We start from the raw sequence: 21,406 nt of genomic DNA, 5'->3' as shown, positions 1-21,406 counted from the left end.
CTCCATACTCTCAAGGAATTCAGGTCACCCTAGAGGAGAGGGCAATTTCAATTGTTTTACAGTTTTTTATTGGGCTAGTATATAAAGTAATATTTTAAGTTATTTCCACCCTACAACAAGTAGCATTTTATTTGCCTCAGAATATTCTATGTGATTATTTCAATAATACATGTCTGCTTGGAAAATATTATTTAGAGACATGCTGAATCTTTGAATTAAAGATTATAGTTCCTAATAAAGATATGTAATCTGTATAGAGCATTAATTTTCAAATGCTTCCTGACAGTGCACAGCTTAGTTGCATGACTAGATATGGAACCCATATTAAAACCTCATTTTGTCTCCTAACACAATGGAGAATATTTATTTTACCTTTTTCACTGAAACCACAGATTTAAGCTTTGTTAAATGTTAGCTGTTGAGAGATTCCATGTAACAAATCACCTGAAGACAGGAGGCCTCTCTCATTTCCATGGAGCCAAGGGTCTTATTCTGGAATCCATGAGGCAGGAGTAGAAGAACTTCAAGGAATTTGCTAACTCCTTCAAAGTGCAAGCAAATGTGTGTGTGTGTCTGTGTGTGTGTGTTTTCTTTCAGCTATATGGTCAATAAATGTCATCAGTGCTTAAGGGAGTCTGTAAAGAGATCTACTATCCTTCTGTAGGCTAATTTCAGTAAGCAAAAGGTTAGGTATTTGAAGTGAGTTTCCATCTTATCCTGATTACACTAGCCCAGGTATACCATCATCAAATCATTACATCTTTTAATGCTTCACATTTTTAGTTCCTAAAACAGGGCTAATGATGATTCCCGTCTGCCCCATATTACTCAGGGCTCCACGTGGAGACAGATGGAGGGAGTAAATACCGTGACCTCACTCTCTTCCCTCTCACGCCAGAGCTCCCATCAGCTGAACCTCACTGTAAGCCAAAGTGCAAAGTTGCCTGTTGATGTGCTCCATACAGCTCATCCTCCCATGGCAAAAAGAAGGCTCAAGAAGGATAGAAAGTGGCTCCTGGCGGGCGAGGGGTGTTGAGTAAAAGGAAGCTATCTGGCATAAGCCCTCAGGTTTGAAGTTCTTAAAGCTAAATGTACTAAAATGTGGTCGTTACCTGGCTATTTCACCTCCTTCAGGTCCTTGCTCAAATGTCATCACCTCTTCAGTGAGACTTCCTCTCATCACCCTATTTGAAGTAGCAGCTGCCTTAGACCTGCCCCTGACTCTCCATGCCCCTTCCCCGCCTGGAATTTGATAGTAGGGAGCACTATCGCCAGTAGACAGGCTGTGCACTTCACTTTTTTTTTTTTTTTTTTTTGTCAGCCTCTCCCCATTAGACCATCTGCTCCAAGAGAGCAGGAAATATTTTGTCTCTTGAAACCTTGTGATATCCTCAGTGCCTGCATCAGCAATATCTGGTACCCAATAGGTGATTGATATAAACACATTAAATGGATGAGGAAACTGTAAATCAACTTCAGGAAGAAAATTCCTGTACTGTGTCTTAAAAATAGAAACCAGCCTATTAATAACAAAACTGTAATTTTTTTTTCAAAATCACTGCAAATTCCTACTGGTAGTTTTCACTGCCTGAATTTTATCTCCTAAACCTCACCTTTTCCAAATTTCACTTTCTTTCTTTCTTTAGTCAGCTCAAATATCCTCTTCTATTTAGTCTTTTCTGTTTTGTCAAAAGTAATTGCTCTCTCTGATGAACCTCACAGCACATAATCTGTATCCCTAGGAGCGGTACACTCCTTCCATATGTATCAATTATTTGCGTGCATATCTTATCAGCAAAACTGCATTCCAAGCTCTTTAAAGAAGAGTTTGTGAGTTATGCAATGTCCATGTTCTACAGCACAGAGCACAATCCGCTGCCTGTGATGTGGTGGTTGAAGAGCGTCAGCCCTGGGGTCAGGAGACCCGTGTGCAACTCTGGCCTCCGAGCTCACTGTGAAACACTGGCACTGAAGGTCTCTAAGCTACGTCATGAAGTTGCTGCAAGGGTTACGTAAGATGATACACTTAAACCATTAACCAATAAACGCTCAATAAATAAATGCTCAATAAAGCCTAGTGTGTGTTCAATACTTGTTAAATGAACGTCTATAGTAAGACATGGAAGAATGAAATCAGTACAAGATGTAATCTTTCGGTTTCCTTGTTTAGTGATGTATGATGGGTCCTTAATGTGAATCAGAAAGAAATCAGTGTTAAGAGTGTGGGTTCTGGAGTCAGCTTGCTCAGATCGAATCTGTCCTTGCTACCTGTGTGACCTTGACCAGGCGTTTAACTTTTCTACCCCTGAGTTTTCGCATCTGTCTGACCCACAGAGAACAGAGCCTGGAGGCAGTGAATGATCAATATCACTAATTGACATAGACACTGAAAGCCAAACTGAAAAATAACTTTTTTGATCTGATAGGCTGTCATACAACCACAAATTTTAGGAATTTAGTTTGCGGGCTAGTAAATAAAGAGCTATAATTAATCTTTTTGGCGGTTCTCATTGCCAAGGTCTTTTCTTTTCCAGGTAGAACTAAACTATAGACAGTCAAGGAAAAAATTATTTCAAAATAAACAATGTTCCAAGAGGTAAAATATAACTTCAAAAATCCTTTTATGTGTTTGTTAAAAGTAATCCTCAAAGCAGCTGTTATTAAAACTTTCTACTTTCTGTCATCCAACAGTGTTATTTCACAATCATTAATAATTAATCATCGGTCTCTGATTCATTCTTGTGTTCTCTAAAAATAGGATACCACGAACAGGCTTAGATCCCTAGCAACAGAATATTAAGCACTCTATCAGCCTAACCTGGCTACCTGTTTGCATTTTGCAAACAGATCTGTCTTAGGATTGCTAGACTGGAAGGTATTTCACGGTAACACCAGACGTCTTTTTCCTATTTGCAGTTATCTCAAACTCATCTCACTAAAAGCCTCAGCATTTCTTCTGCTCTCTCTTTGCCTGGGGGTAGAAAGCAACAGAGCTTGTGCTACCATCTTGAGACCCTGAACATGGAGACCATCAGATATGAAGCCTACCAAACCAGCACCAACCTGGCCAACTACCTGATGAGAGTTTCTGATGTCCACCATGTGACAGATACTCAAATGAGCTCGGATGAACGAAAAAATATCATTAATACCCGTAGCATCTAGTCTTTAAATTTTAATTTAGTTTGTTCAATAAACAATGCAATGTACTATTCTATACACTTTAAAAATATGAGTTCATTTAATCTTCAATAACAACCCTATGGGGAAACCAAAGCAAAAGTTATGTATCTCTCCAAGAGTCACACACCTAATAAATGGAGGGTCCAGGATTGAAATCCAGGCAGCCTGCATCCTGAATCTGAGAGTCTAAGCCTTAGGCAAGCCAACAAACCAGTAAAGCACAGATCTGGTTGACGAATTTCTGCATAGCTCTTGGCTTAATAGCAGGACAAGTGTGAAGATTGGTTGGGTGTGTGTGTTTACTGTAAGTGCATAAGTGTCCCTTAGTTTAGTATTCAAAATATTCAACTCACTAAGTGATAGCCAATGCATGGATTTCACTAACATGAAATAATAATCAGGGAACAATAGAGTTGAGCATAAAGATGTATATCATAGCCCGATACAAACTAGCAGAGGTAACAACTGAAGATCCCGGACGCTTTGCAACAGGAAGGCCTGGGCTCACCCAGGAGTAGAAAACAGCATTTTCTTTTTCTCCTCCATGAAAAGTAGTCACTTTCTCTTTCTCAGATGGATAGATGATAGATCAATCGATTGACTGACTGACAGACAGAAAGACAGATAGACAATGCACACTTCCTCATGCCCCTCAAATTCCTCTTCTGTTCTTTTTCTCTCCTACAAATTAGATAACTTCAAGGCTGAGCTCATGACCGTCTCTTTGGACACCTGCAGTGGCCATTTCAGTAGCCATGAACCACAAGTGGCTGCATAAATTAAATAAAATAAGCAAGTTAAAAATTTAATTCCTCAGCCTATTTGCCACATGTGGCTAGTAGCTATCATTGGACAGCACAGATATGGAGTATGTTCATGGCCACAGACAGCTCTGCTGTAGGGAAAGATGGGACCCACTGCCAGTCATTTGTCCCCTGAAAGTGGTATTGATTCATTTTTTCTGAGTTACTCTATTTTTGTATCATCACAGAGATATACCATTAAGTTTAAGAAAACCATCTACCATAAACGTTGAAATTATTTGGCAACATTTACTTTTATCAGACACCTCCTTCAGTCTGCCAACATTCCTCGATCAAAATCATTGGCAAGATTCCATGGATTTTTCAAGTTTTTTTTTTCTTATATGACAGCCTTCCAAGTAGCTAGAAGTAGAGAGCTTAGTGTATGTGAATTTTTTTAATCAAAGAAAATACAATTATATAGCTTATTCTTTTCTTTATAGCTTATTCTTTTCTTTACCTAAAAGTTTCATCTAATTTCATGCATTATTAGGAGAAAATTATCTTTACTACATTGTTTTCTATCCTGGTATGAGCTCACCTTACTTTATGTCTCAGAATTATATTCAAATGAATGAAAGAATTTCTGTATTTAATTTCCATAATATTATATCACTGGTAGACTGGCAACAATTAAGCCAACGAGTCAGCAAGTAATAAAATTTAGACAATAAAAACATGATTATTTTACTCTAAATATTAGAACAGTTCCTCCATACTCTCTTTTGCTGAACTAAAGTGAATTATAGTATCTATCAATGCATTTATCCATCAGATGCTTAATTATCACTTACTGTATGCCTGATACTGTATTAGGTGTGCCCTCAAAGTTCTTACAAGGTAACTGAGCTCAAATTACTGAAATAAAAAAGTAGTATCTATTGCCCTTTGAGTTCCCATAGGGTGATAGTGACCAACTAAATTCAAATCTCTGCTCACAGTCTCCAAAACCACACAGATCCAAAAAGGGAGCAAATAAAACTATCCATCACCCATGGCTACAGCATAACTGGAAGGCAGAGAATGTGACAGACTTCAATTTACATGTGAGTAGGGAATAAGCATCCAAAGCTGTAGAACTGCTCCAGAGCCCAGGCCAGGGCAAAAGAGAGGAGAGGGTAGTGGGGTGCAGCAGCAGCAGAACCCAAAAAGGTATAAAATCACCCCCAGAGTGAGCCCTGATGGCCTAATGGTTAAAGTTTGGCACTTACTGCTTCGGCGGCCCAGGGTCGCATCCCAGTCGCCCAACGACACCACTCGTCTGTCAGTTGCCACGCTGTGGTGGCAGCTCACATAAAAGAACTAGAAGGACTTACAACTAGCATATACAACTATGTACTGCGGCTTTGAGGAGAAAAAAAAAAAGAGGAAGATTGGCAACATGATGTTAGCTCAGGGCGAATCTTTCCCAGCAAAAAAAAAAAAAAAAAATCACTCCCAGAAGGGGAAAGTTCTACCTGGACTGGAGAAATACTGAGAACCGGGATGAGACCTGGTGGATCAAAACACTGGCTCCTGGAGAATTGAAAGGAAGGGAGAGAAAAGAGCACAGGAACAGAGGCGGCAGTTGTGGGGAACGTATGGCCTCTGGGGTAGAGGGAGGGAATGTGCGCAGGGGGCATCCTTTGCAGGCTTGGGGGTAAAGGGAAAGTAGGAGCAAGTGTTAGAAATTAAGGAAAATTAAGAGACCAAAGAGAATCAGAACCAGAAGGTACACCAACTCACGTCTCCAAAAGGTGTTATCTATTAAAGAAATTGTACTTCTCTGTACAACAGGATAAGGCATTCTCCAACCAGAAATCTCAGTAAACTACTCAAATCTCTCACCTCGGCACACAGAAAATCAAGGTGATAGAAAATAATTTTAAATATGTAACAATCCAGAGAATACAGTACTGATGAGCCCTTCCTTAGGAATCTAGTAGAGAGCTTCATCCAGCCAGATGTGAATTGGGAAATTTCAGCAAAAGGAGTTATGGTGAGCACTGAATATATTTAATGTATGTATTTAATTATAGACTGAAGACTACAATAAATGTGGGAAAAAAGATGAAAGAATATTATGTAACTCTTACATATTTTGACAAAATTGAAAAATATGACTAAAAAAAGGGAGAAAAAAGAGAAAGAAAGGGAAAAATAAAACACATTTACTGAATACCATATCGTCATAAATGGATATTATTTTAAGCTGACAAACCAAATAGTAGAAGCCTAAATAAGGAATAAAGGGACAAAGGGCAATACAAAAGGTATTAGTATAAGTTAACGACTAGAAAAAATACAAACTTTCCTAAACCAAATTAAATATTCTGCCCACTCCAACACCCTCAAAAAAAGGCAAGCAAAGAGACCACATGAAGAACATGGTAACTATAATAATATCTGCGGTAAATATAAAAAATAATAACAGTGCCCGGCCCGGTGGCGCAAGTCGTTAACTGCGCACACTCCTCTGCGGCAGCCCAGGGTTCGCAGGTTCGGAGCCCGGGCGCGCACCGATGCACTACTTGTTAAGCCATGCTGTGGCGGCGTCCCATATAAAATAGAGGAAGATGGACATGGATGTTAGCTCAGGGCCAATCTTCCTCAAGAAAAAGGGGGAGGATTGGCATCAGATGTTAGCCCAGGGCTAGTCCTCCTCACAAAAAATAAATAAATAAATAATAACAACAGAGTTGATTATTGATATAACCAAGCATATTAGTCATATCAATATATGTAAATGAGTTTAATTTATCTATTAAAGAGATTTTCAGATTGGCTCACAAAGTAAAACCCAACCTCCTGCTCCATACTATAGACATACTCAAAACACAGAGATTCAGGAATGCCCAAAATAAAGGGATGGACAAAGTTATATCAGGCAAATATAAATAACGAAAAGGCAAGGTTGACAACTTTGATATTGGACAAGGTATAAATCACCCCAAAAGCATGAAGTGAGACAAGGAAGAACATGTTAAAATGATAAAGGTCATAATTCATAGCAAAGATATTTTTAAATAGTTATGAACACAACCACCACCTTTGTAAAGCAGAAACTACAGGAAATGTCGGTAGAAATGGTCAAAAACAGAGTAATAATAATAATATGATACTTTAATGCATCATTCCCAGACCAAGACAATTAAGGGGACAAAAAACAAAAAGGATATAAAATACTTCTCACGTCATAAAAGGTAGATCTTATGAATCTATATTGAATTTTACCATCAATAATAATTTACATACCTTCGTCTCAAGGGTGTATGGAACATTCACATAAATTGACCATATACTACATCACATAGAAATCCTCAATCACCTCCATGAAGTAGAACTAATTCAAACAACATTCTCTGATCAGAGTATAATATAAATACAAATTAATAAGAAAATTTTTAAAATGTCTTTTTCAGCTGAAAATGTAAAAACTTTCTACCAAACAACCCTTTGGTAAAAAGGGAAATGCTAAATTAAATTGCAGAATTTCTTTTAAAAATAATAATAAAAAACCAGAATATATGGGATATAACGCGTATATGGGATATAATTAAATCTGTGATCACAGGGAAACTCATACCTTAAGCACTTATATCAATAAAAATGAAAGAATAAAAATAAATGAATTGAAATCCCAACCGGAAATCCTAGGAAAAACAAACAAACATTCTAAACTACAAAAAAGCACAAGAAAGGAAATGGTAAAAATAAAGTAGAAAATAACTATTAGAAAATTATTAGAATTAATAAATTAAAATGCTGGTTCTTCGGTGGGAAAATCACTTGCTAACTCATTTAGAGATAAAATGGGGGAAGTATAAATCCAATAAGGAATAACCACTGAAAGAGAGGGAATTAAAATATTTAAGACTCTTTTGTACAACCTTATACAAATAATACAGAGATGAAACAGTAATATCCTGATGAGTTTAATTGCTCAAAATTGATTCCATTAAATTTAGATGGCTTAAATAGACTAATTTCCAGAGGAAAAAAATCAGAAAAATTAACGAAAACCTACCCCATTAAAAAGGCAACGGGCCCAGACGGCCTCACAAGAGAATCTGACCAAACCCCCAAAGACCAGTTAATTCTAATTATGCTTCAATTGTTCCAGAACATAGAAAAAGAGAGAACACTTCCAAACCTTTTTTATAAAGCAAGTAGAACATTGCTAATTAAACCTAATGAAAATAATACCAGAAAAGCACAGTTAATTATTCCTCACTCCACAAATGTTAAGATGCTGCTTCCCCACCCTCAAGGCTTGGGGAAGCCTAAGTACGGCAAGTGCTGAGGTCAGCTTCCCTCAGCACTAGGCATCTGCGCTACCCTGCATGCCCTGCTGGGGATACCTGAGACCAGGTTTGAGTTGCAGTAGGCACGGAGCCTGGCACTGCATGTCCTAAAGGACATAGAGGGAGAAGCTTTTATTTCAGCCTCCTACAGCCAGGCTGAGCTGCCTCCTGCCTTGGGCCAAAGCTACCAGCCCACGAGTTCAAAAGCTACCATCTCACATGACTTCAAAACAGCTCCCTTTCTCCCATCCCTCAACTCAGGAGTTTCTAACAGTTTCCTCCATTTTTCCCTCCCTTGTTCTTCTGGGGTAGATTTGGGAGGTGTGGATGAAAGAGCCAGCAGCCCTGCTGGTCCACCTCTTAGGTACAACTGGAACTGCTGCAGACAAAGGAAATTCAACTGGTTTGACTAAAACACAGCATTCTTGAAAGGTAGTGGTGGAAGACAAAGTGAGAAAGTTATTTCAGAATTATGAAGAATAGCAAATGACTTAATTTTGGTTTTAAACTACATATGGTATATCCCTGAATGTTTTCCAGTAAAGGAAGATTTTTATCAAAATAGTGCTATGGAAGGAACAATCTAGTTACAAGCCTTACATTATCCTAGAGACACCTGCTACTCAAAGTTTGGGCAGCAGGCCAACAGCATCAGCATCAGCTGGGAACTTGTGAAAACACAAACTCCCAGGGGGCTAGCCAGGTGGTGCTTGCGCACTCCACTTCAGCAGGTTAAGCTTGTGCACTCCACTTCAGCAGCCCGGGGCGGGGGGGGGGGGGGGTTTTTTTTCGCAGGTTCGGATCCCGGGTGCGGACAGACACACTGCTTGCCAAGCCATGCTATGCTGGCGTCCCGTGTAACGTAGAGGAAGATGGGCATGGATGTGAGCCCAGGGCCAATCTTCCTCAGCAAAAAAGAGGAGGATTGGCGACAGATGTTAGCTCAGGGCTGATCTTCCTCACACACACAAACTCCCAGGCCCCACCCCAGACCTACAGAGTCAGAATCTGTGTTTTAAAAAAATCTTCAGGGGATTTATGGGTACTTTTAAGTATGAGAAGCAATGCCCTACACATCATAAAATCCCTGAAAAAAAGAAGGGATAGATGCAAGAGAAATTGTGCTTCATAGGAATGGTAAAGATCAGAGAGGACAATAAGGTAAAAGATTAGGTTACTGGGAATATGTGAAAACTGGCCCAAAAAGCAAATTCATAATGAATTTCACTGTAGTTAACGGCTTACAGCTGAACTGCTGCTTATTTTCAAAATAATTGAAATTGTTAAATCATAGTAATATTTCAATTTGGAAAAATCAGTAGAAATCCTGCTATTATTCCCTTAGCTCTCGAAGATTTTACATGGCTTATGTTTTTAAGGAAGCTATCCATCTGATTTTCCATTTTCTGTCTTACAATGTGGTAGATTTAGTCCTCCTCCAAAGTTCCCTTTGTCACTAACCTGGGCATTTCTCCAAGCCCAAAGATAGTAGTGAAAATTATAGGCTCTTCCTACATACTTTTCTTTTTTAAGCAACTAGATCTAGGTTCCACATTAACAAAACTCAATCTTTCCCTATTTGTAGAATTTTTTTTAAACACCTCCTTTTCTTAAGCACCTCCACAGTCCTGATAAAACAGAAAGCCTTCAAAAGAAGCTAAGCTCATTAGTGTGCTGTTAAGGGTGTTGGTTTATATAGTTTATATAATTTCTTGCCAAATGTACTTGAAGTTTCATAAATATCATGATAGAATTATAGAGATGTGAAACCATCTTAAACAGTCAAGTGCTGAAAAAGTTAATCATTGATATAGAGTGTTGTCAATTTGATTAATACGATATAATAATATAGAAATAATAATATAGAAACAGAAAGTATAATCACGATGAGAGGTGAATCCCTCTATGTAACACAAATGTACCAACGTTGCTTTCAGAATGTTTTTTACCTTCATGCTAAAGTTAAAACTAAAAAAATTTTAGTTGATCTCAGTAACAACCTGTTTCACTCTTGACAACAGAAAACTTATCTACAGACACGTTGAACAATTAAACACATAATTACAAACTGAACAGTAATAGAAAAAGTCAGTTTTTAGAAGTATCTGAGCATTTTTTTACAGTATTCTTCAGAAGAAAGAAAAAGATATTTCTTTAAATATCTTCCTGAGGACAAACTCTTCATCTCTTGCTAATAAATTTTTCTTGAAAGTGTATATGTGCACATTCTTTGGGGATATATTGCTTCGGAGCAATTAAGAAGACTCTATATGGAATATCTCACTTTCCCTTATACTGGTTGTTCAGACTTTAAATTGCTTTTTGGACTATGTTAATGTCTTTACCTCACAAAATATTTTGCTTTATGATGTTAAAGAGATGGACACTACCAATTCAAACATTTGTTATTAGAACTGCAGTATTCTTACAGAATGACAGAGGCTATTCAGGAAGTAGTTTTGAAGTCACAGTTAAACAATTGTTATCAGAATAGACCTTGCTCCCAGATTGTGCAAAATAATTACTTCCTCATGTAAAAATCTCAGTGGATTTCAGAATGTTTAACTGGTCAAAGCAAAAAAATAAATAAATGAGGCAGCATTTACTGGATACTAGTCCTGGGACTTGTCTGTAGGATAATTAATTTTTAATTAAACAGAAGGGAAAAGGGCTATTGAAATCAAACTGGGTGAATAGGGAAAGGGATCCGAAGCGTACATTTATGCTGACATATATTAGGGTCTTGGAGAATGGGCCAATTATGAGTAGGTCATTTCGTATGGTCAATGATGAAGATATTTCATAAATAAGTAACTTTTTATCAGTCTCGGTGGAACTGATCTAGATAGACGTTATTTTCACCCTCTCCTCTTATCCCAAATGAAGTATTAGTCTCTACAACTCTGTGCTTATAATGAAATATGCATAAATTTACTCCCATATTGAAACAACCTAAAACTTTCCCTCTAGGTGTAATTTCCTGGACTCCCCATTTTAAGATTTTGTTTTGGTAAAGAAAATTATGGTGGTATGAATTGTCTTTATTTGGGTTGTTCTTATTCATTTTTCTTACAAAATTGCTTTGTGGAAATTGTCCAGTGCATAGAGCTTCCTTAGGGGAAATAAACACGCCCCTTTTCAGGTCTGCCTTACACACTTTTTAGGGCAGAAATGAAATTTGAGAAAATTTCAACACTAGCAAATGCAATATCCCTCCGCATAATTTTTAGCACACTAAAACAATTTTATTCAAATAAATCACATTTAAAAATCTTAAAGATCAGATAATATACCTATTATTTAAACTATTCCACACAACAGAAGAACATAAAGTCCCCCCAGTTTATTTTACGAAGATAAGATAATCCAAATTTCAAAATTCTGATAAAATAGTTTTTAAATGTGTAGATCAATATCTCTTATGAATATAGATGCAAAATGATAAATGAGCAATAACAAGTCAATTCAGCCATGTTGTTAAAAGATTAATATGATTATAAAGTAGAATTTCTATTAGGAATAAAAGCATTGTTCATAATTGAAATATATAGCATCACATAGACAAATGCAAGCAAAAAACATATGACTTGTAAAAAGTCAATTAGAAAAGTCCAGCAGTTATCCCTGTATAAAGAATTCTAAACAAAATATGATCAGGAGGAAACTAAATATGCTAAAGGCTATCTAACAAAAAAAAAAAAAAAACAAGCAACGAGAAAAAAGTAAAACACTGAAACCATTTTTATTAAAATCCAGAACAATGTAGGAGTACCCACCACGGCTATGACTATTAAAAATTATTTTGGAATTTCTAGCAATTGCAATAGTAAAAAAAGTAAAATATTGGCCCTGAATGTTGGAAAAGAAGAAACAAAATCATCTGTATTTGCACATGAAATTATTATGTAGCTAGAAAACCCAAGAAACTCTACTGAAGAATAATTAGAATTCATAGAAAATCTGATAAAAGCATACACTGTAATCAATACTTTTACTTTTTTTAACCATCAATACAAGTAGAAATGGAAATGAAATCAAAACATTCTCATAACAACAAAAACTTGAAATTCCTAGGAAGGTGCAGAGGCTATATAAAGAAAATAATCATATATCATTAAATGGAGAGTCATAAAATGATACTGGATGGAAAGACATCATATTATATACATATTATAATCATTCCAAATTAATATGTAAATGTTAACATAATTCCACAGACCTTAAATCTTACTATGTAGCTACTATAATTAAAAGAGTATAGTGTTGGCACCAGAATAAACAAATTTGGAGAAGAGAACAGAGAATCTAGAATTATATCCAAATACACATGAGAACTTTACATATGACAAAATTGGCTTTTAATTCAGTGCTACTCAATATAAAATATTTACTTACTTCATATAATATATTTTTAAATTCTAGTTGAATCAAATATTTTAATATAATGCAATAAAAATACCAGAAGAAAACCCTTGGTTAAGATCTTCGTGAGCAAGACAGAAAACCAACCATCTGTTAAAAAAAAGATAAGTATATCTGGCTATATATACCACAAACAGAATCTATAGACCAACTAAAGACTGGGAAAAATATTTGCAGTATATATAACAGCCCAAAGTGTTCAAAAGTTGATAAGAATTCAAAAACAGACAAAGACAAAAGCTATAAATTCATAGCAGAGGACACATAGACCAATTATTTGAAAAGATATCAATAGAAACCTTTTGTTTAATTGTGATATAAAACATATGACATGAAATCTACTTTCTTAACAAAATTTTAAGTGTATAGTATAGTATTGATAATTATATACACATTGTAGTACAGCATATCTCTAGAACTTTTTCATCTTGTATGACTGACACTCTATACCCATTGAACAGCAACTCCCCATTTCCTACTCCATAGAATTCTTTTTTGTTATTCAATGTAAATAGAATCAAAAAAATCAAATGAAATAAAAATGGCATCATTTTTCAGCCTTCAGATTAGCAGTAAAAAAAAAAGTAGTAACCCCGGTGCTGGCAAGGATGCAGGGAAATAGACACTCTTTACAGAGATGCTAGGAGTCTAAATTACTGTAAACATTTTAGAGAGAAATCAAGAATTATCTATTAAAGTTTTAAAAATTTCATATACTTTTGATCCAAAAATTTTATTTTTTAAAATGTATCTGACAGAAAAAAAACAAAAGCATCAATATGTAGTGGTGTTTCTATAATGATGTTTACTGTAGTAGTATTTATAGTGATAAAAGTAAAAACTGAACAATCAGCCCTCAGACCAGACACCAACCCAGTCAAAACAGATACCAGCCATCCAGGTGTAAACATCTGTTGGAAACTGAGAAATATCAGCCCTTTCTAAAGCTTAAACACACATTATATCTTTATAATATATATAAATATATATTATATAAACTATATACAATATTTTATATTATAAATAAATATATAATATAAAAATATATAATATATAAATATACATACACATTATATCTATAAAAGGATTCAAATATTTTACCTGAAAATCTTATACCAGACTAAATCCAATTTCCCACTGATGAACCTTTTTTGACAAACATTTTGGTTGTCACTAAAAGCCTAGCTGCTAATGGATATAACATCATATTTATTTGACATAATATAATGCTATTTGACATAATATAATGCATAATATGATTTATTTGACATAATTTTCTGACATAAATTTTTTTGATATATTATTTGACATAATACTGATAGTAGAATTTAACTGATTTACATAATAAACTGTTTTCACATATAAAACAAGAAATATATACATTTACTCCATAATATTTACTCCATATAACGTATATTATATGTAGTATAATATATATATATAGTATAAAATAATGTATAATACATTCACTCCATAAATATTTACTGAAGGCCTCCTCCTTCCCAGGTACTCCCCTGGCTGTTGGGCATGCTGCAAACCAGATCTGATTCCTGCTTTCATGGAGTTCATGATGTATGAGCAAGACACACATCAATCAAGTAAACAACCTGGTGAGTCTACAATTACAAATTGTGAACAGGGTGCCATGAAATAGAACAATGGGGGAGGGGCTTCATTCTGTAGATTAGGTGGTGGGGAATGGCCTCTCTGGACAAATGACATTTCATCTATCAGGGTTGAGAAGTCAGCCTCATGAAAGTAGGGAACAAGTTCTGCAGCCAAGGTAAGTAGTCTGCTTTTTATTTATGAGACTGGCTTTTTTTTTTTTTTTTAAGTGAATCGCAATGCCTAACTGGTACTTCATCAGTGCTCAATAAATATTTACTTATGGAATCTAAACATCGGATCCTGCATGCTGTTCCATCTCTCTTAGCAAAGGGCTAAGTGTCGAACTATGGTACAATGGGCCACTTTAAGAAACAATAACATATTTTGAGAGTAAGTTCCACATATTTATTTGCCACTAACACACCGATTGTGAAAGACCTAAAGCATATATACAATTAACCTTTATACAGCTGTGTCTTGTGGTTCCCATATTTTTTTCCCCATGTCCATAATATTCATAGTTCCAAACCTCCCCTTCAGTATCATCTTTAATTGCATGGTGTGATTCTCATCTGGGAGGAGTTGTGAGGGCTCACAGAGGTCTGAATCAGAATGAGGATCCTGTGCAGTTTGAAAAGAATTCCCCAGATATTGTGTCATGCTCTCTTCTAGGAGCATATCCTTCTTTCCCTCCCCATATGAGAATAACTGTGGTGTTTTATGATCACTATTGTCCAACTAAGTTCAACAAATAGAGCATTTATTGTGTACCTATCACATGCTTTGCTCTGTGCTCAGCTCTGGGGGAATCCCAAAGAGCATGTTCATTCCTCAGCTCACCGCAAGCCATGCTCTCCCCTACGGCTCTTTTGAACCCAGCCTTCTAGTTTATAATTCAAGTCCTACCTATCTTCTCAGACCTACTATTTTTTTTAAGTGAGGTATAATTGACATATAATATTATATTAGTTCCAGGTGCACAACATAATGATTCGATATTTGTATATGATACAGAACGATCACCACAGAAGTCCAGTTAACAACCGTCACCAGACACGGTTACCAAAAAAATTGTTTTCTTGTGATGAGGACTTTTAAGATCTACTCTCTTAGCAACTTTCAAATATGCAATACAGTATTATTAACTATAATCTTCATGCTGTACATTATATCCCCATGACTTGTTTATTTTATAAATGGAAGTTTGTACCTTTTGAACCCCTTCACCCATTTCGCCCACCCACTCCCTCAGACCCATTAACTGAGTTCTTTTGACCATGCCCTCCTCTTAAAACTCTCTTCTCCCTTGGTATCCATGACAACAGTCCTGAACACTTCACCATCCTGGTTCATCTTCCTCTCCCCACTCCATCAATGTCGATTTTCCCCAGTTTCATAATTGGTCACTTAATGTGGGCAACCTCATACCCGAATCCATATCTCTGGCCTAGATCTCTCTTGTACTCCACATTCTGACCTCCTACTCCCTCCTGGCATCTCCCACGGGGATGTCTCACAGGCCGATCATGATAAACCCAGACTCTTGCACTTTTCCCTGATCTGCTCTTCCTCCTGTATTCCCTGAACCCATATGGCTCTCAAACCATTCAAGAAACTGATCCTAATCTCTTTCCTCCTTCTCACCTTCTATATCCAATTGATCACTAGATCCCGATGGTTTTGCCTTCTTAACATTCCTCCATGCTTCTCTTCCTCTCCTTGGTTAAGCTTGTAGATATTGCGTGGAGAAATGCAATGGTAATTTTTTAACTGGTCTCTGCCTCCTTTTTTACTCTCTCTAATCACAAGCAATCCAATGTAGCTTCCATGATTCTATCACAGGGACTGTATTAGAATATCAAAGTACAGTATCAAATTAAATATAGAGTTTAATGACAATATTAAGAGATTAGAAAAGTCAGGAAAGAGAAAAATATATCCACTTTCCTCACCATGGGCTCCCTCCAAAAGGATTAGGTTTCTACAAAACAATGTCACACAAAATCTCTCTTTTGTGAACTCTACAGGAATTTTGGCCAAGAAATCCCTTCATTAGGATTGGCTATTTGTAAGGGCAAAGGAAGAAGTGAGGGAGGACAGTGTCTTGAGTAATTTACAGGAAATCATGGGGATATGTTTCAGGGACTAGTCTCCCCATTAGTGCCCTGACCTGGGTCCTGGTGAGATGAGACACAAGACGGGAAAATTGGAATAGAAGATAGATTGGCAACAGATGTTAGCTCAGGGCCAATCCTCCTCACCAAAAAAAGAAAGAAAGAAAGAAAGAAAGAAAGAAAAATGTACTTAAAAAGCAAATCTTCATGAGGGGCTCTGTAATTATGAAATTAAATTTTAAATGTCCTGATAATTTGTCAACCATGATGACTACAGCTTGGTCAAATTATTTGGTTCTCTGCCTAAGTGTTGGTAAGAGTCACATAGAATCATGTTTTCTGCTCTTTGAAGATCAATCAGGGAGTGGTAGGTTTCACTGCAAATATCTGCAGATTTTCCACACCACAAAGCCGTGCGGGTACAGCTCAGCATTTTATAGGAGCCTGACAGTCAATCTTAAAAGAGGCAAAATGCTGCCCTCTAGTGGCCAATATGCAAAACTGATGGAAACAGCATTATTCCCTTAAGTTATTTAACAGCGGCCAAGCCTAGGCCGAGAGCAGCACTCAGGTTTTATTTTAGTTTATTTTTATTTTTTGTTGAGGAAGATTTGCTCTGTTGTCAAACTTTGTCTGTTTTTTTTGCTTGATGAAGATTTGTCCTGAGCTAACATCTGTGCCAGTCTTCCTCTATTTTGTATGCTGGTGGCTGCCACTGCATGACCACTGATGAGTGGTGTAGGTCCGCGCCTAGGATCTGAACCCAGGCTGCCGAAGCAGAGTGTGTCGAACTTAACCACTAGGCCACGGGGCCAGCCCCTAGCACTCAGCTTTTAAATGGGTTTGCATTTAGAAGGACTAGAGCACCTTGATATGATGTAAGCAAAACCTTCAAGAAATTAAATTCTAAATCAGACCAGAATAAAGTATTTCAAAATGGGGCCTGTACTCTAATTACCACCATGACTCTGCATATATGCAGATTTTTTTCTCCAGGGAGTTCAAAATTTGACTTAAAATCCAGTAATCTCGATTCCCATTCCAATTCTTACCATCTAGAGAAAGCACACTCATTTAGACTAACCGTTCAATAGAAAATTTATTAGAACCTGCCTCTTCTTGCCCCCAGCCAGATGTATTCTTTATCTGCTCTGAATTCCAATAAGACTTGATTCTACATTTCTACAGGTCTTGCTTCCTGTTGGTAAGGAATATTTTTAGTCCTTTTGTGGCCCCCAGGTGGATGTGCCTAATAAATGGAATGAATGAATAAATGAATGGGAATTGAATGATGAATGGACACATGGAGATGTGACAGATAGTAAAACAAGGACACTTATTTAAGCAGAGAAAAAAATACTATTCATTGTGCAAATACTAATACATCCCAGGCTCTTTGCACTCACTCAGAGGCCACAGTGCACAGTTATTAAAAAAAAATCAAGGGGTCAGTCCAGTGGTATAGTGGTTAAGTTTGCATGCTCCGCTTTGGTGGCCTGGGGTTTGCAGATTTGGATCCCAGGCATGGAGCTACACACCGCTCATCAAGCCATGCTGTGCCAGTGTCCCATATACAAAGTGGAGGAAGATGGCATGGATGTTAGCTCAGGGACCATCTTCCTCAAGCAAAAAGAGGAAGATTGGCAACAGATGTTAGCTCAGGGCCAATCTTCCTCACCAAAAAAAAAAAAAAAAAATCAGGAAGGCAAGAACAGCTCCAAATCAAGCCTGAGAGCACTCCTGTACTCTGCTGACACCAGGAATGGACACCAGCTCTGCCAGCTCCTTGCGTAGGCCCTACAAGGAATATTCAGGCGCTTAAAAAGCGGTGGAGAAGAAACCTGAAGGAAGTTTGGAGCAGGTTCCTCACCCCACTATCCTCAGGAAATACTCTTCAGTGGGTCACAGAACTAAATGTACAAGTCAATGCTTCCCTGGAGGTCGATAGAAATGTAGTAACAATGGCTCCTGTATCAGAATCACAGAATCGAATCAAGCCCTGAGTTTCTGGCTCTGGTTCAGGCATTATTTCTAGTTCAGGTGCTCTGTGCATGCTGGCTGAGAAGGATGAGTGATGGTGGTGGTTGACATGTAACACCATGTAACAATATTAGATGCCTCCTCAGTTCAGACTCTTTAAATGGCCCCTGCTTGCCCTTGAAGGAGCAAGCTGGAAAAGTGTAAATGTCTACAAGTAGGTATTATACTTGGCTCCAAATTCTCCAGACAAGCTCTCACGTGTCCCCTCCACTGCAGGTTGCATGAAGCTTTCTGCTCTTCAGCCCCATTCCCTTAAGCTGTGTACCTCGACTCCTATTTCCTGAAGAACCCTTTTACAGATGACTTGACGCAGCCATAATATAACAGCCTTCAGGACAATTTTTTGCATCTACCTCTGGCTCCCAGCACCACAGTGTGAATAAAAACTCACTATGGTGTTCTGTTTGTGACAACTGGATTATAGGCCAGTCTTTCGGCCAGGATTCCATTTCCCTAGAGACTGTGAGGTATTGGAAGAGATAGGACGTAAGAGGCAAAAATGAACAAACTAAGGGAAAAAGGCCTAACACACACACACACACACACACAACATGTACAAACAAGTAACGTACACACACGTGTGCAGTTTTAATTGCCAAACTCTCCTTTAAAGGATTTTTGAGACCAACACCATTTTCTTACCATACACTAATTCCTTGGCCTCCTTTTACCACAATACTCATCCTCTCTCTTAAGGAACCCCAGGAGTCTCCTTGGTGAATACCATGATCTTTTCTCAGTTCTTATTCTCCTGGGCATCTCTTCAACATCTGACATTTCTGATATCCATGAATACCCATTCCCACAGGAGTCTCCTCATTTTCCTCCCAAGATAATCATTAGTTGGCAGGAATCCAAGCCACTTCCTTTGTTTTTAAGAATCCAAACATTTTGGTATGTTTTACATGAGTATTGTTATTAAAAGTTTAATACATACTCACAAAATAAACTGGGGTGATGTCACTTGCAGATGGTGTCAAAAATCCAAACTTGAGCCATGTGTGACCCTGAGAGCCCACTGTGGCAGCACAGTGATGGCTCCTCCTGCCCTCCACCTGGCTTCTACATCTCCCTCAGTAACTCCTCTTCTTGCTGCAAGACCCAGTCCTCAGTCCCAATATCCCTCCACTCACTTTCCCTTGGCCCACTGATCCTACCTTCTGGCATTATCATTTTATACTAATGAGTAGCCAAGTGATTTCCCAAACCTAACCTCTCACCCAAGCCTGGATTCCAATATCTTCAGTTGCCTACAGGACATCTAAATCTTTCCATCTGCAAACTGAACACACCACCCTCTCTCTGGGTAGCTTTCCCAATTCTCCCGTCTTAAATCTTATTTCAGCAGAAGCTGAGTGTTCTATATAGGGCTGCCTGCAGAGAGGAAGGTGCCCCTCCTATTTGAGCTCTCAGAACTGGGTATGATTGTCTGAGACAGAGAAATCGATCCAAAGAAGCTCGGTAGATAAACAAAGCTAGTTATAATGTGATGGGTAGTAAGCTGTTATACCATTCCAGAACAAGAAAGTCCTCAAACTAAAAGGCAGAACTCTTATATGGAAATTTCATGTGGAAACTGGGGGCTTATATTATTGGTACAGAGGGAGCTCTTAAGGTTGTTCAAACAGTTTAGATATCTCTTAGCAAACTAGGAATCTATGTCCTTCATGCCATAGATCCAAATCCTATTCATTAGTTACATGCATGTCATGGTAATAAGCTGCACAATAAAATTTTTAATCACATTTAACTTTTGCTTATTTCTCCATAAATTATGCACTTTGTGGATTTTTGTAGGCAATTTTTAATCCCAGTATTATAATAATCTCTCAGGAATCTCTTTATGGTCTAAGATCATCCAACAGCACCATGCATACTCTGTCCTTCTCATGAGTGCACATGGAATCAACCAGTTGGTGTCAATAGGCACCTTTTCTTAAGCAAGTTATTGCAGCCATTTGTGTGTCTCTTCACTAAAGACACACTATGTATATTACCGTAAGGAAGGAGATCGTGTAATGCTGGCAACTTCCCTGTGAAAAGCCCTTTTAACTTTAGACATTATGATTTCTTGCTTTCTGAGATTTGTTTTAAATAGAAAAATGTTTTCCTTGGAGTCCTAAGAGTATCCCCTTTGACCTATCCCAAATGACGTAAGATAATCATGATTGGGTATCAGCATTGGACCACAATTTCTGTCCTGAGAAAAATTATAAGAAGGATTGGAACTTCTTCCCCCTTTTATAAGAGTCACTCAGTCTTACTGTCAGAAACCCAGCTGTGGGAAGTGGACGCCCTCTGTCATCTGTCTCAAAAGGTGGAGTGAACTAGGCCACTTATTTGATTCTAGGGATCCAGACTATTTAAATAATTGCTGATTCTCATCTTCACACAGAAGGCAAGAGCAGTGTGTGAAATATCTGAGTATGTCAGGACATTGCATTTTATAAGATATAACAGAAACTGAAACCCTTTGTAGAGTCTATCTCTTAGCATAGTGGAATTTCTCATTCATTGTAATAAAGAAGGTCTGGCCCAGGGAAAAAAGCCATCCCAAATTCTGGCATTTCCTAAGGTTCCTGGACTGATATTCCATAGCCATCTAGGGCTACATCGTCACCACCTGTTGTTGTGGAATTAAAAGTACAACAAACTTTAAGTATGAGCAAGATACAATTATGAAGAATTTCCTTTTATATATGACAAATCAGTATGTATATATTTCAACACTAAAGATAAATTATTTTTAAACTACCCATTTCTAAATGCTCTGCACAAATATTCCTATAGGATAGGATTTTTAAAATTAAAGCATTGAGAGCCAGCCCTGATGGTCTAGCAGTTAAAGTTCAATGTGCTCTGCTTCGGCAGCCTAGGTTCAGTTCCCAGGTGTGGAACCACACCACTCATCTGTCAGTAGCCATGCTGTGGCGGCAGCTCACACAGAAGAACC

Source organism: Ceratotherium simum, chromosome 9 (assembly GCF_057802395.1).
Source record: "Ceratotherium simum simum isolate JZ-2026a chromosome 9, ASM5780239v1, whole genome shotgun sequence".
Lineage (NCBI taxonomy): Eukaryota > Metazoa > Chordata > Mammalia > Perissodactyla > Rhinocerotidae > Ceratotherium > Ceratotherium simum.
Note: the sequence above shows the minus strand (reverse complement) of the source record.